The sequence below is a fragment of the Erinaceus europaeus genome, chromosome 17 (genome assembly GCF_950295315.1).
Source record: "Erinaceus europaeus chromosome 17, mEriEur2.1, whole genome shotgun sequence".
Taxonomy (NCBI): Eukaryota; Metazoa; Chordata; class Mammalia; order Eulipotyphla; family Erinaceidae; genus Erinaceus; species Erinaceus europaeus.
In genome coordinates, this window is record NC_080178.1 from 63,470,717 (window position 1) to 63,485,926 (window position 15,210).

Sequence of the window (15,210 nt, forward strand, 5' to 3'; positions counted from 1 at the left end):
TCACAGGATGGAGACACTGTCATTTGAGGATAGGGCTGGGGGCAATCTGACTTTCCATCCGTGGGGTTTTTGAATCCACAAAAGCCTCTGCCGAAGGGCTGTCTGGAGTCCATTGTCTGCTAAGGCAATGCGCGGTAGGAGGCGCAGGCCGCGCGCCGGCCGGCGCAGGGCACGTCGGGAGTTGTAGTCTGGGCGCGCGGCAGCGGCGGCGACGAGACGTGTCGCGGCGCCGCGCCGGCTCCTCCCTCGCCGCCCAGCTCCGCGGTCCCCCGCCCCCCTCGCCCGCCTCTCCTTGCTTGCCCGCATCCAAGCGTCCCCTCCCCCACCGTCGGGTTCCTCGGCGGCCGCTGCAGAGAATTCCGAGCCGAGTCGCTGAGGAGGAGGAGGAGGAGGCTCCTGGTCCCCGTGCGCCATCCGCCACTTCACTGAACCCCGGCGCGGGAGTCAGCGTCGCCTGCGTAGCCGCCGGAGGAGACGAAGGCATCGCCGCCGCCGCCGTTTTCGCCTGCAGCGGCTCGCCGGTGAGCAGAGCCCCAGGCTCCCGGCCGCGCTCCCGAGCCCGGCCCGGCCGTCCCTCCCGGGAGACGCGGGGCTGCGGAGCCGGCGCGCGGGGAAGGGGCTGCGCCGCGGTGGAACGGGGCCGCCGGGGAGCGGCGTCCGGGCGGCTGAGGGTGGGACCGCGCAGGGCGGCGAGGCGGCGGGAGGGGGCTGCTCGGGCCGCGCGGCGCGGGTGGAGGAGGGTCCGGGGGCTCGGGGCTCGGTGCATGCTGAGCCGGCTCGGGACGGCCTTTATGGGGGAGGGGGCCCTGGGCTGGCCGCGAGCAGTTGACAGCTTGGGCTCCGAGAGGGGCAGCCCGGGGAGAGAATTTGGGGGGGCTGCAGGGCTGGGGGGCGCTGGTGTGAATCGGGAGGATGGATTGGGGCGCAGCTGTAGGCTGAGACCTGCTGGGGGCACGGATGGCGCGGGTCTGAGACCTGAGCTGGAAGTGGGCGTTTGCCACCTGGGGATGGCGGAATTTGGGGGACTTAGGGCCTGGGGGGGGGAGCAGAGCCGAGGAGGCAGGCTTGGAGGTTCCCCCCGGGCAGCTCTTCTTGAGGTTGCAATAGGGACGAGGTGGGGATGGGTCGTTCACTGAGGGGAGTGTGACGGAGAACTGGCAGGAGCCAGCGGGGGACATTAGAAATTAGGCCCAAACTAGGCAGACAGATTGAAATTTGCTGTGTGTGCATGGGTGGGGGCTTTAGGGTGATTGAGAGCCCCAGGCGGGGGGCACGATGGCTCCTTCCGTGCAGGGTTGAGGCAGAGGGCACAGAAGACACTGTTGGGAATAGCGACTGGTGCTGAGCAAGGCTGGGGGATGGTGTCTTGGAGAAAATGTCCCTTGGCCAAGGTGGCAGACGGGCGGGGGTTGTATTAGGGACGTCTGAGATGAACTGGTAGAACAGGAGAGGTGCTAAGGTGGCACGGGGACTCCTTAAGGAGTTTGGGCTGGATGGGGCAGTGAGCGGTGCTGGGAAGAGACGGGCTGCACGGTTCTGGAGAGGAAGGAGAGAGCTGACCTCTAAGAGATACGAAAGGGTGAGGGGATGGGTTTAATATGGGCGTTTTGAGAGGCTGTGAGATTGGGGTAAGGTCAGTATTCATTGGGGACTTTGCAGAGGGCAGAGAAGGTAGATAAATGATGCTCCTAGGTAGATAAATGATGCTCCTAGAGTCCTTGTTAAGCTGGTGTGTGTGTGTGTGTGTGTGTGTGTGTGTGTGTGTGTGTGTGTGTGTGTGTGTGTGTTGTATGTGGAAGTAAATCTATCTAAAGGGGAAAGCTGGGAGGGGCTTCTGTTAAAGTAAAATTAAGGAATTAAGGTGTCTTTTGTTATTCATGTATTGCAAAAAAGGAAGTTGAGGCGGCGAAAATCTCTTCCCAGACTAAAGGTGGAGAAGGGGAGACTGGAATGAGCTAATCCTTTTATACGAGGTCTCTTTTCTTTTTGTCTTCTCTCGGTGCGTTTAAAAATGGGTACTGGAATTTGGATATAATAGATCTGATGCAGTCGAGTTAGTTAAGCAAGCAGTCATTGCTGTGGAACCAGTAATGAGACTGAAAAAGACAAGGCTGAATTTATTGCTTAGGGGATGTGCAGAAAGAGCTTAGCTCCCCCCCCTTTTATCTTCCTCTTAAAATTGATTTCTTGAAGACTCCACATTTATTGGTGTCCTGGTTTGCAAGGCAATTAGGCCCATCATTGTATTGCAGGCTAATAATCCTGAGATGAATCTTGGCACCACGGCTTTATGTAAACAGAAAGAAGCTAGAAAATATGGAAGTGTCATAAATATTCATTGGTGATTTAGTATTGATGGAGTTTTTTATTTGATTCTCTTGACATTCCTTTGATAAGCTTTAAAATAATTGGGTTATATTTCTATAAATTGAATTTTCTGCAGCAATGCAGGTGGTCAGATTTCTTTCAGATCTGGCTAAGAAAAATATATTGAATAATTTTTTAGGGATTGATGTAGACACATTGCATTACTATGGAAATGGAATTTCTGTCTATCAAATTTTATTTAAGGCTTGATATGCTTATTCTCATGGCAGTGTGTGATGCTTGAAGGTAAAGGGGGATGTAAATGAAAGTAGCATCTTTAGGAAAACAAGTTTTCTGGATTTCATGTTAGACATCATGTCGTTGTTGATTAGAACGCAGAATGAAAAAAGGGGGGAGGTCTGTAAAAAAAAATAGTCACCAAAAGATCAAAAAAATTTTTTATTATTATCTTTATTTATTTGATAGAAACAGCCAGAAATTGAGAGGAGGGGGGATAGAGAGGGAGAGAGACAGAGACACCTGCAGTCCTGCTTCACCACTTGCAAAGTTTTCCCCTTGCAGGTGGAGATGGGGGGCTTGAACCCAGGTCCTTGTGGATTGTAACACATGCATTCAACCAGGTGTACCACCACCTGGCCTCAAAATATTTTTTTCTTTAAGCTTCAGAGTTAAAAACAACAACATTCTTTTCTTGGCTTTTACAGCTGAACATGTAAAAAATCCTCAGTATTTAGAATCTTTTTTGGTCGATCCAAATTGGGAAGAATGATGGACTGTTGATTTGCCATTGGAATGGAAAGTTTTGTTTTGAGAAAGCTTTTCTCATACAGTAAAAATCAGGTCTGAGCAGTTACCTGTAATTTGATGAGTGTGATCTAAGTAAGGCAAACATTTCTCCTCAGAAATTGACTCTAGGGTCCCGACATTGTCTTTGTGGATCTGCAGGTTTGATCTGGAGGTGGGATGTCTATACTAAAGCCCCAGCCCTAGTGTTCAAAATGAAAAGTAAATCTCTTGAGAGAAGTCATGCAGTAGAAATGTATGTGAGGGCAGGGGTAGATAGCTTAATGGTTATGCAAAGAGACTCTCATGCCTGAGGCTCCCAGGTTCAGTTCCCTGCACCACCATAAGCCAGAGCTGAGCAGTGCTCTGGTAAAAAAAAGAAAGAAAGAAAGAAAGGTATGTGAAATGTTTTAATATCTTTACCATATTTGATTCTCCAGATGTTTTGGTGAGAAGGGGAGAGCAGATGGTGGTGTTGGTAGACAGGGGTTGTGGTAGCCTGTGAGTTGAGAAGTTGGATATCTTGGATTTAAATTCCTGTTTCACCACTTTGTAGCTAAGTGATGTCATAAGTCATTAAAAATCTTTCCTGGGGGCTGGGAGGTAGCACACCAGGTCAAGCACACATGGCACTAAGTGCAAGGACTGGCGTAAGGATCCTGGTTCAAAGCCAGCCTCCCCCCGCTCCCCACCTACAGAGTGATCACTTCACAGTCAGTGAAGCAGGTCTGCAGGTGTCTATCTTTCTCTCCCCTTCTCTTTCTCTCCCCTTCTCTGTCTTCTCTGCCTCAATTTCTTTCTGTCCTATCCAATAACAACAACTATAACAACAGCAAAATGGAAAAAATGGCCTCCAAGAGCAGTGGATTCGTAGTGCAGGCACTGATCCCCAGCAATAACCCTGGAGGCAAAAAACAAAACAAAAACCAAAACATTCCTATTTAGTGATTTAAATACGGGTAGAAAAGTAAGGCAGAACAATGCCCAAATCCAGCAGAGAAGCAATAACAAGCCAGAACTCCTACCTACTGCACCCTCAAAACAACTTTGATCCATACTCCTAGAGGGGGAGAAGTGGTAGGAGGAAGAGGATAAGAGGGCTCTGAACTCCAGCTCCATCAGGTCCCAGAGAGAGAGGAGAAAAAGGAGAGAGAGGACTGGACCTGGAAGAAGGGGCCAAATATGTACAAATGTAGACAGATAGTTGTAGAGATGACAGTTAAGCAACCTTGGAGAACCATGGTGGTTTTCAATGGAGGGACTTGGGATTCAGACCTCTGGTAGTGGGAACAGTGTGGAGTTATAACCCTGTTGACATGTAATTTTGTAAATCAGTATTGAATCACTAATAAAACTAAAACATTAAAAAAAAAAAGTAAGGCAGGGAGACCAGTGGTAGCGCAGGTGGCAAAGTGCAAGGACCAGCCTGAGTATTCGGGTTCGAGCCCCCAGCTCCTCACCTGCAGGGGAGTCGCTTCACAGGCTTTACACTCTCTCCCCCTCTCTGTCTTCTTCTCCTCTCTCGATTTCTCTCTGTCCTATCCAACAATGACATCAGTAACAACAATAATAACTACAACAATAAAACAACAAGGGCAACAAAAGGCTATAAATAAATAAATATAAAAAAAATAAAGTAAAAAAAAAAAGTAAGGCAAACTAATGTGAACTCACATAAGGATTCTGAAATTTGTCCACCTTTTACTGCTAACAATGTGACCTTGGGCACAGTGGTGGCATTTGTAAAGTAGGTATAAGAGAACTAATCTGGGAGTCGGGCTGTAGCGCAACGAACGGGTTAAGCGCAGGTGGCGCAAAGCACAAGGACCGGCATAAGGATCCCGGTTCGAACCCCGGCTCCCCACCTGCAGGGGAGTCGCTTCACAGGCGGTGAAGCAGGTCTGCAGGTGTCTATCTTTCTCTCCTCCTCTCTCCATTTCTCTCTGTCCTATCCAACAACGACAACAATAACTACAACAATAACAACAAGGACAACAAAAGGGAATAAATAAATAAAATAAAATATTTAAAAAAAAAAGAGAACTAATCTTACAGATGTTATTTATTTATTTAAAGATTTTAGTTATTTATCTGAGAACAATAGGTGAAGAGAGAGAGAAAGAACGAGACATTACTCTGGTGCACGTGCTGCCAGGGGTTGAGCTTGGGACTTCATGCTTGAAAGTCTAATGCTTTATCTACTGTGCCACCTCTGGTAAAGATTTATTTTTTGCCAGAGCACTGCTCAGCTCTGGCTTATCGTGTTGTTGGGGATTGAACCTCAGGACCTTTGGTGCCTCAGGCATGAAAGTCTTTTCTTTAACCTTTTTTTTTTTTTTAATATTCTCTTTTATTGCCCTTGTTTTATTGTTGTAGTTATTGTTGTTGTTATTATTGATGTTGTCGTTGTTGGGTTGGACAGAGAGAAGTGGAGAGAGGAGGGGAAGACACAGGGGGAGAGAAAGATAGACACCTGCAGACCTGCTTCACCACTTGTGAAGTGACTCCCCTGCAGGTGGGGAGCTGGGGGCTCAAATCGGGATCCTTATGCCGGTCCTTGCGCTTTACGCCACGTTTATTTTATTTTTGAGAGAGATGCAGAGACACACACACACACACACACACAGAAACACCAGAGCACTGCTCAGCTCTGGCTTACGGTGGTGCAGGGGAGTGAACCTGGGACTTTGGAGCCTTAGGCATGAGAGTCTGTTTGCATGACCGTTATGCTGTCCCCCCACCCCCAGTCTTTTTTTGCATAATCCCTAGCTATCTCTTTTAAGTATTAAATGATGGAAAGCATAGTGTGTTACAGAATAAACATTAAAAACATCAGTTGTTGTAAGAATCCCAGTTCGAGCCCCCGGCTCCCCACCTGCAGGGGAGTCGCTTCACAGGCGGTGAAGCAGGTCTGCAGGTGTGTGTCTATTCTCCTCTCTTCACCTCCTCTCTATTTCTCTCTGTCCAATCCAGCGACGATGGCGACAGTAACTACACAATAAAAGAAACAAGGGCAACACAAGGGAATAAATAATAAATAAGTTTAAAAAATTAGTTGTTGCTATTACTATCAGATATATAGATGTAATTACCTTTGCAACTTTATATAAATAGAATTGTAAGTATTCTTCTGTGACTTCCTTTATTCTATTTTTTTTTTCATTTTTGTTGTAGTTATTGTTGTTGCCATTGACGTGGTCGTTGTTAGATAGGACAGAGAGAAATGGAGAGAGTAGGGGAAGACAGGAGAAGAGAAAGATAGACACCTGCAGACCTGCTTCACCACCTGTGAAGTGACACCCCTGCAGGTGGGAGCCGGGGGCTCAAACCGGGATCCTTATGCTGGTCCTTGCGCTTTGTGCCACCTGCGGTCAACCCGCTACACTACCGCCCAACTCCCACTTTATTCTATTTTTTTTTTTAATTTCTTTATTGGGGAATTAGTGTTTTACATTCAACATAAATACAAAAAGTTTGTACATGCATAACATTTCTAAGTTTTCCATATAACAATACAACCCCCAGTAGGACCTCTGTCATCCTTCTTGTACGTATATTCTCCCCCCCATATTTTTTATCCCCCTATTTTTAAAAAATATTTATTTATTCCCTTTTGTTGCCCTTGTTTTATTGTTGTAGTTACTGTTGTTGTTATTGATATCATTGTTGTTGGATAGGACAGAGAGAAATGAAAAGGAGAGGGGAAGACAGAGAGGGAGAGAAAAAGACACCTGCAGACCTGCTTCACCGCCTGTGAAGCCGACTCCCGCTTTATTCTATTTTTAAAGACTTTTAAGACAGCTTTATTTTGTGCTGGGGATGTTGCTCAGTAGTAGAGTTCATGCTTCTTGAGATCCTGGGTTCAATCTCTGGCACCCACCCCCCAAAAAAGTTTTATTTTCTCCATTGTTAAAATATTGTATGTGGGGGCTGGGCAGTAGCGCACTGGATTAAGTGCACGTGGTGCCAAGCACAAGGATAGCCGTGAGGGTTCTGGTTCAAGTCCCAGACTCCCCACCTGCAGGGGGGAAGGGGATCATTTCACAAGCAGTGAAGCAGGTCTGTAGGTGTCCATCTTTCTCTCCCCTTCTCTGTCTTCGCCTCCTCTCTCCATTTCTCTCTGTCCTATCCAACAACAGTGACAGCAGTAACAATAATAACAATATCAACAAGAACAACAAAACAACAAGGGCAACAAAAGGGAAAAAATAGCCTCCAGGAGCAGTGGATTCGTGTGCCAGCACCGAGCCTCAACAATAACCCTGGAGGAAAAAAAAAAATGTGTGCTCAAGTGGAAGTTTGAAATTGCAAAAGAAACAGTAAGAGGAAGCAGCACTGCCTCTAATTCCCACTGGCTAGCAGTATTTTTACGTGTCCTTCCATACATGCTTATGCATGCATGCATACACTGAAGTATGTAGGTAGTTGGGTTAGCAGAAGGAAGCCAGTTTACATTACTGCAGGGCTAGAATTTAAAAAATTTATTTATTCCTTTTTGTTGCCCTTATTTTATTGTTGTAGTTATTATTGTTATTGTTGTTGATATCATGTTGGATAGGCCAGAGAGAAATGGACAAAGGTGAGGTAGACAGAGAGGGGGAGAGAAAGAGACACCCCCAGACCTGTTTCACTGCTTCTGAAGCAACCCCCCCTGCAGGTGGGGAGCCGGGGGCTCGAACTGGGATCCTTATGCCGGTCCTTGCACTTTGCACCACCTGTGCTTAACCCGCTGCACTACTGCCTGACTCCCTGCTGCAGGGCTAGATTATCCATACCTGGTTATTAACTTAAACTACTACATATGTGTGAATGATTCTCAAACCTATCTCTAGCTCAGGAGTCTCATCTAAACTTCAGGCTTAAATCTTTTTTGTTTTTTGGAAGTGACAGGGTTTCCTGCATATATAATTCCATTTTTTCATTCTTTTTATTTCGGGGGGGGGGAGGGAGAGAGAGGGGGGGAGAGAGAGAGAGAGAGAGAGAGACCCTGAAGTACAGCTTCACTGTCCATGGGTTACCCTGGTGTTGTCCGTGGTGCTCCCAGGTGGTGCTAGGCTTTGAACCTGGACCTCATGCATCATAAGCCATGTGCTCTACTAGGTGAGTTATTTATCATTCCAGATTTGTGTATCTCATTGATCAGTGTTCACCCACTTAAGCCCATTTGGATGACTCAACTTTAGTTGGACCAAAACAATTCATTTTCCCCACCTACTTTTCCCCTGTTATGTACCCCTCCCAAAAAGAAAGTTAAAATCATCTGTTCCTATAGCTTTGTCTTTTTAAAATATATATATATATATATATTTATTTATTTATTCCCTTTTGTTGCCCTTGTTGTTTTATTGTTGTAGTTATTATTGTTGTTTTTGATGTTGTCATTGTTGGATAGGATAGAGTGAAATGGAGCGAGGAGGGGATGAAAGGGGTGGGGAGAGAAAGATAGACACCTGCAGACCTGACCTGCTTCACAGCCTGTGAAGCGACTTCCCTGCAGGTGGGGAGCTGGGGGCTTGAATGCTGGTCCTTGTGCTTGGCTCCACGTGCGCTTAACCCGCTGTGCTAGCGCCCGACTAACCCGCTGTGCTAGCGCCCGACTCCCCCTACAGCTTTGTCTTAATTTAGAGGCAGTACATCTGTTCAGTCTTTCAAGATTGGAAATATTCTAGCCAAAAAGAAATCCTTCTAAATATTTCTGGAATTCATCTCTTCTGCTCTTACCTCTTTAGGTCAGGCTCTAATCTTTTTTTTTTTTAAATTTTTTTAATCTTTTTTTTTAATATTTATTTTATTTATTTATTCCCTTTTGTTGCCCTTGTTGTTTTATTGTTGTAGTTATTATTGTTGTTGTCGTTGTTGGATAGGACAGAGAGAAATGGAGAGAGGAGGGGAAGACAGGAGGAGAGAAAGATAGACACCTGCAGACCTGCTTCACCGCCTGTGAAGCGACTCCCCTGCAGGTGGGGAGCCGGGGTTCGAACCGGGATCCTTATGCCGGTCCTTGTGCTTTGCGCCACCTGCGCTTAACCTGCTGCGCTACAGCCCGACTCCCCAGGCTCTAATCTTACCTGATCAAGCCTAACAGCTTTCTAACTGCTTTCTGGTTCACCCATCTAGTAAATCTTAACTTCCACCTGGCAGCTAGAACCTTTCCCCAGCAGGTGCATTTGTCCACATCATTTCTCTGCTTAAATCTCTTCATTAACTTTGAAGTCTAAACTCCTTAGCATAACGTACTATACCTGCATTAATTTTTTTTTCTTAAAAAATGATATTCTCACAATAACAAGGGCAACAAAGGGGGGAAAATAGCCTCCAGGAGCAGTGGATTCATGGTGCAGGCACTGAGCCCCAGCAATAAACCTGGAGGCAAAAAAAAATTATATTCTTTCTCTCTCTCTCTCTCTCTCTTTTTTTTTTTTAACCAGAGCACTACACTGCTCTGGCTTATGATAGGGCCAGGGACTGACCATTTTAGATCTTCTATAATGTTCCTATATGCTCCTTCCTAATCTCTTTTTGTTCATACTGTTTTACCTTTCTTTTTTTTTTAATATTTATTTTATTTATTTATTTATTCCCTTTTGTTGCCCTTGTTGTACTGTTTTACCTTTCATTTATTCCTATGGGTTAGCTTGATCTCCCCAAAGAAGCCTTTAAAATTATCACAATGCCTCCATCTTGTTCCTAGGAAACATCCTGTGGATATCTCCATTATCCCCCAAAAAGCTTTTTTTTTTTTTTTTTAAATTAAGAATTGTCCTTTTGTCCTTAATGTGTGCTGGTGCTGGGGACTGAAGCTGGGGACTTTCAGTGCTCAGGCATGCAAATGTGGTTCCTGGCCACTGTACTATTTCCTAGCCTGGCAAATGATTTTGCAGAAAAATAGTTTAGTCTCTTCTGCATCCATAGTACTTAAGTTTCCTTTCCTTTTCCTTTCTATTTTATTTGATAGGACAGAGAGAAATTGAGAGGGGAGAGGGAGATGGAGTGGGAGAAAGAAAGACACCTGCAGACCTGCTTCACTGCTCCTGAGGCAACTTTCCTGCAGGTGGGGAGTGGGGGCTTGAACTTGGGTCCTTCTGCATGCTAATAGGTACAACATTTCCTGCCTCTATACATAACAGTTTCTATAATTTGTGTGCTCAACCAGGTGCACTTGGCCTTGTATCTTCTGATGAAAAAGTTACTACTTTTCTTACTTCTCCCTACTTCCTTCCTGTCTTCTCTCTCCTACATTTGTAACTTATGGTCATACAGAAACACATGGGATGTAAGGATCCCGGTTCAAGCCCCTGGCTCCCCACCTGCAGGGGCGTCTATTCACAAGGTCTGCAGGTGTCTATCTTTCTCTCCATTTCTCTCTGTCCTATCCAACAATGACAACATCAGTAACAACAACAATAATAACCACAACAACGATAAAACAAGGGCAACAAAAGGGAAAAAAATGGCCTCCAGGAGCAGTGGATTCGTGGTGCAGGCACTGAGCCTCAGCAATAACCCTGCAGGCAAAAAAAAAGCAAAAAAAAACAAAAAAACAAAAACAACACATGGGTATGCCATAGCTTGAAAATTCTTGGCATGGTATCAAATATTAAAGTTGAAGTTGTAGACTATTTAAGGGACTAAAGCAAACTCATATTTCTTGTTTTATTTATTAAAAATTTTAGTTCTTTGGGTAGTTATGTGTATCTTCCGTATTGAAAACAACTATACGGACTGTTTAACAACTGTTTATTTATTTTTAATATTTATTTATTCCCTTTTTGTTGCCCTTGTTGTTTTATTGTTGTAGTTATTATTGATGTCGTTGTTGTTGGATAGAACAGAGAAATGGGGAGAGGAGGGAAAGACAGGGAGAGAGAAAGACAGACACCTGCAGACCTGCTTTACGCCGGTCTTTGCGCTTTGCACTGTTTTCGCTTAACTTGCTGCGCTACTGCCCGACTCCATTAACAACTGTTTATTTAAAAAATTTTAATTGAAACAAAAAAAAACGTTGTATGTGTGTCACCACCAGAGTTCTCACTGGGACTCAGTATCTTCACTACAACTCCACTACTCCCAGAGACCCTCTCACCTTCCTTCCCTAAGTACCCTTCTTCCTATCTTTGTGATAGAAATGTAGAATAGATGAGATAAAGGGAGAGAGAGAAAGAGAGAGAGAGAGAGAGAGAGACAGACACCTGCAGCATTGCTCCACTGCTAGTGAAGCTTCCCCCGTGCAGGTAGGGATGGGGGTTGGAACCTGGGTCCTCACACATAGTAGTAATGTGTGCATTCTGTTGGGTGCATCACCAATTGGCCCCAAAGTTTATCATTTTATTAGTGGTCCACTGACCTCTGTATGGAGATGCTCTAAGAATACTTGAGTTCATGAAATGACAATACAACTGCTATATTGGGGTCGGGTGGTAGTGCAGTGGGTTAAGTGCAGGTGGCTCGAAGTGCAAGGACTGCCTAAGGATCCTGGCTCAAGCCCTCAGCTCCCCACCTGCAGGGCAGTCACTTAACAGGTCTGCAGGTGTCTTTCTCTCCCCTTCTCTATCTTCCCATCTCTCCATTTCTCTCTGTCCTATCCAACAACAATAACATCAATAACAACAATAATAACTACAACAACAATAAAACATTTAGGCAACAAAAGGGAAAAAAAGCAAAATTTAAAAAGAAAAAAAAAGAACTCCTATATCTTCCTTCTCTTAGGCAGGTGTCTAGGTCCTTTGAGAATATGCCTATTTTGATGAATAGGTGTGGGTGCAGCCTCCACCCCCCCACTAGGGTTATCTCTGGGACTCGACACCTACACGATTCCACTGCTCCTGGTGGTTTATTATTTTTTTTATTTCTACTTTTTAAAAAAAATTTCTTTATTGGGGAATTAATGTTTTACATTCAACAGTAAATACAGTAGTTTGTACATGCATAACATTCCCCAGTTTTCCATATAACAATACAGCCCTCACTAGGTCCTCTCCCATCCTTCTTGGACCTGTATTCTCGCCACCCACCCACCCCAGAGTCTTTTATTTTGGTGCAGTATGCCAATTCCAGTTCAGGTTCTACTTGTGTTTTCTTTTCTGATCTTATTTTTCAGCTTCTGCCTGAGAGTGAGATCATCCCATATTCATCCTTCTGTTTCTGACTTATTTCACTTAACATGAATTTTTCAAGGTCCATCCAAGATTAGCTGATACTGGTGAGGTCACCATTTTTTATAGCTGAGTAGTATTCATATATATACCACAGCTTGCTCAGCCACTCATCTGTTGTTGGACACTTGGGTTGCTTCCAGGTTTTGGATATTACAAATTGTGCTACCAAGAACATATGTGTACACAGATGTTTTTGGATGGGTGTGTTGGGTTCCTTAGGATATATCTCCAGGAGAGGAATTGCAGGATCATAGGGTAGGTCCATTTCTAGCCTTCTGAGAGTTCTCCAGACTGTTCTCCACAGAGGTTGAACCAATTGACATTCCCACCGGCAGTGCAGGAGGGTTCCTTTGACCCCACAGCCTCTCCAGCATTTGCTGCTGTTACCTTTTCTGATGTATGACTCTACTTTTTTGTTTGTTGCTAATCCTATGCCACAAGATTATAGGATTAAAATCTAGTGGTTTGTGTGTGTGTATATGCATATATATGATATATGTATGTGTGTATATATACATATATATTTATATATGTGTATATATAATACATATATATATATACACATACATATACATATACACATATTTCCCAGTAAGAAGGTGAAAGACGGAGATTGAGAGCCACTACAACACAGCTGCACTGCTCATGATGGTGCTCCCTGTGGTGGCTGCATGGTGAAGTGTGCACTCCACCTGGTTGGTGAGCTATCTCCAAGGTCTCTCTTCTTTTTTAAGTGCAAACATTTTAATTTGATTTTTTTTTTTTGGAGGCAGAAACTAGAGCACCACTCTGCCATTTTATGTATCACTGGGATCAAATCCAGAGCCCCATGTATGCAAGGCAGGCCTACTTGCTGAGATATCTCCCTAGCCCCTACATACTGACCTTCCCTCCTCCCCTGAAGATTTATGTACGGGGGATGGTCTATCTTTTTCCCCCTCTCCATTTCCCCAATTCTTTCTCAGTTTCTCTCTCTCCTATCTAATAATAATTAAAAAAATATATATATATTAGAAAAAAAGGAAGAAATGACTTCCGGGAGCCTGGATTTGTAGTACGGGCACTGAGTCTCAGCAGTAACCCTGGTGGCAATAAAGTAATAAAAAAAGATTAATCTGTTAATGATACAGAGGTAGAGAGGCCAAGAGCAGCCTTCTAGCGTGTCTGATGCTGTGGACTGAACCCAGAACCTCATGCTTGTAAGTCAGGTGCTTTACTTGCATCACTACCTCCTGGACCACATTTTTTTTTTTATTAATAGGTTTTTTTCTTTAAAGATTTTATTCATTTATCCACAAGAAAGATAGGAGGAGAGAGAAAGAACCAGACATCATTCTGGTTACATGTGCTGCTGGGGATGGAACTTGGGACCTCATGTTTGAGAGTCCAATGCTTTATCCACTGTGCCACCTCCCAGACTGCCCTGGACCACTATTTGCTAACATTTTTAAGGCACCACCCTTGGCTGATTGTTTTTCATAGTATGTTTTTTTTCTCCTTTCAAAAAATATTTTTTTTTACTTACTTATTATTGGGTAGAAACAGAAATTGAGAGGGGAGGGGAGATGAGGGAAAAAGACAAGACACATCTGTAGACCTGTTTCACCACTTGTGAAGCTTTTCCCCTGCAGGTGGGGACAGGGGCTTAAACCTGGGTCCTTGCGCACTGTAACATGTGCACTTCACCAGATGTGCCACCACCTGGCCCCATAGTACATTTCAGTAGCTGGTTGACTGACTCAAGACTCGGATCATGTCCTTCATGCTTGATAGTTTCTGCATGTGTTTTACAGTTTTGTACAGCCTTGTTTTATAATGTATTATCTTCCTCTTATTTGTAGTTGGTAGCAGAGATTTTGATCTGTAAATATAGTTACACTATTCATACTTCAGCAAAAAATAATTATACTATTTAATTTGATCGACAGTACATTGGTTATGTTTATTTTCAATTTTGAGGATGAGGAAAATCAGAACTCAAGAGGGTTGTCTCAGGCCTTAGGACTTGTATGGAAGAAGCATGGAAAGACAAAAGGACCTAGTATTTGTGTGTAGTTTTATGCCCATTTTACAGAAGAGAAAACTAACATAGCTGAGAACCGTAGAGTAAATATTAAATAAACATTTGGTCATACAACTATATAGTAAGAGAAGAGAGCTTTAGTTAAAAACCTTATCTACCTGCTTAAATGCACACATCATCATGGGCTTTCTTTCTCTTTCTTCCTATTTTATTTGATAGGGCAGATAGAAATCAAGAAGGGAGGGGTGGCTAGAGAAGTAGAGACACCTGCAGACTTCCTCCACTGTTGGTGAAATCTCTCCCCCCCCCCACAGGTGGGGAGCAGTGGCTTGAACTGGGTCCTTCTGCATGATAATGTTAACCAAATGTGCTACTGCTTAGCCCCTATGAAAAGTCCTTTTGCTTAACCCTTTATGCTATATCTCCTGCCGTAGGCATATTTTAAAAAAACCTTTTTAATTTACTTCTTGAGATAGACACACTTGCTCACAGAGTAGGGGATGAAGGGAGAAAGTAGGAAGAAGAGAGGGGCAGGCCCGGGCATCACTCTGCCTTATGCAGTAAAATGGAATGAGCTCAGGACCTCATGCTTGCAAATTATGCCCTCTGCAACCTCCTAGTTCACATAGGTATATGTTTATATAGAAAACATAAATGGAAAAATTATTATGTGACTTATTAGGAGAAAGTAAAGCCCCCAATGCAACTAACACTCAGATCAAGAAAGGCAACTTGGGTCAAGGGGGGGGGGCAAAAAGAGCTGCTTTCGCTTTACCAGTGCTCTGTGGTGTAGAGAGATGGATGCTTTGTGGTGGATGAGGTGCAGACATATGTTTCGAGATGTAAAATTGTATTCCTGAAATAAGTCTTTTGTAAAAAACTTTCATTTTTTAATTAATGAGGGACAGATAACTAGAG

The 15,210-nt window shown here is 44.2% G+C and overlaps 1 protein-coding gene across 3 annotated transcripts in view; it reads left to right on the forward strand.

The window, feature by feature from the left end:
* The first annotated feature begins 222 nt into the window (after nucleotides 1-222).
* Nucleotides 223-15,210, forward strand: part of FAM168A (family with sequence similarity 168 member A) — a 182,704-nt gene continuing 167,716 nt past the window's right edge. Inside the window, exon 1 of one of the 3 annotated variants that reach the window (XM_060176862.1) lies at nucleotides 223-521. The gene's annotated coding sequence lies outside the window, so the exon portion shown is untranslated. The remainder of the gene's footprint in view (nucleotides 522-15,210) is intronic. The other 2 variants (XM_060176861.1, XM_007527485.3) reach the window with 2 other exon arrangements.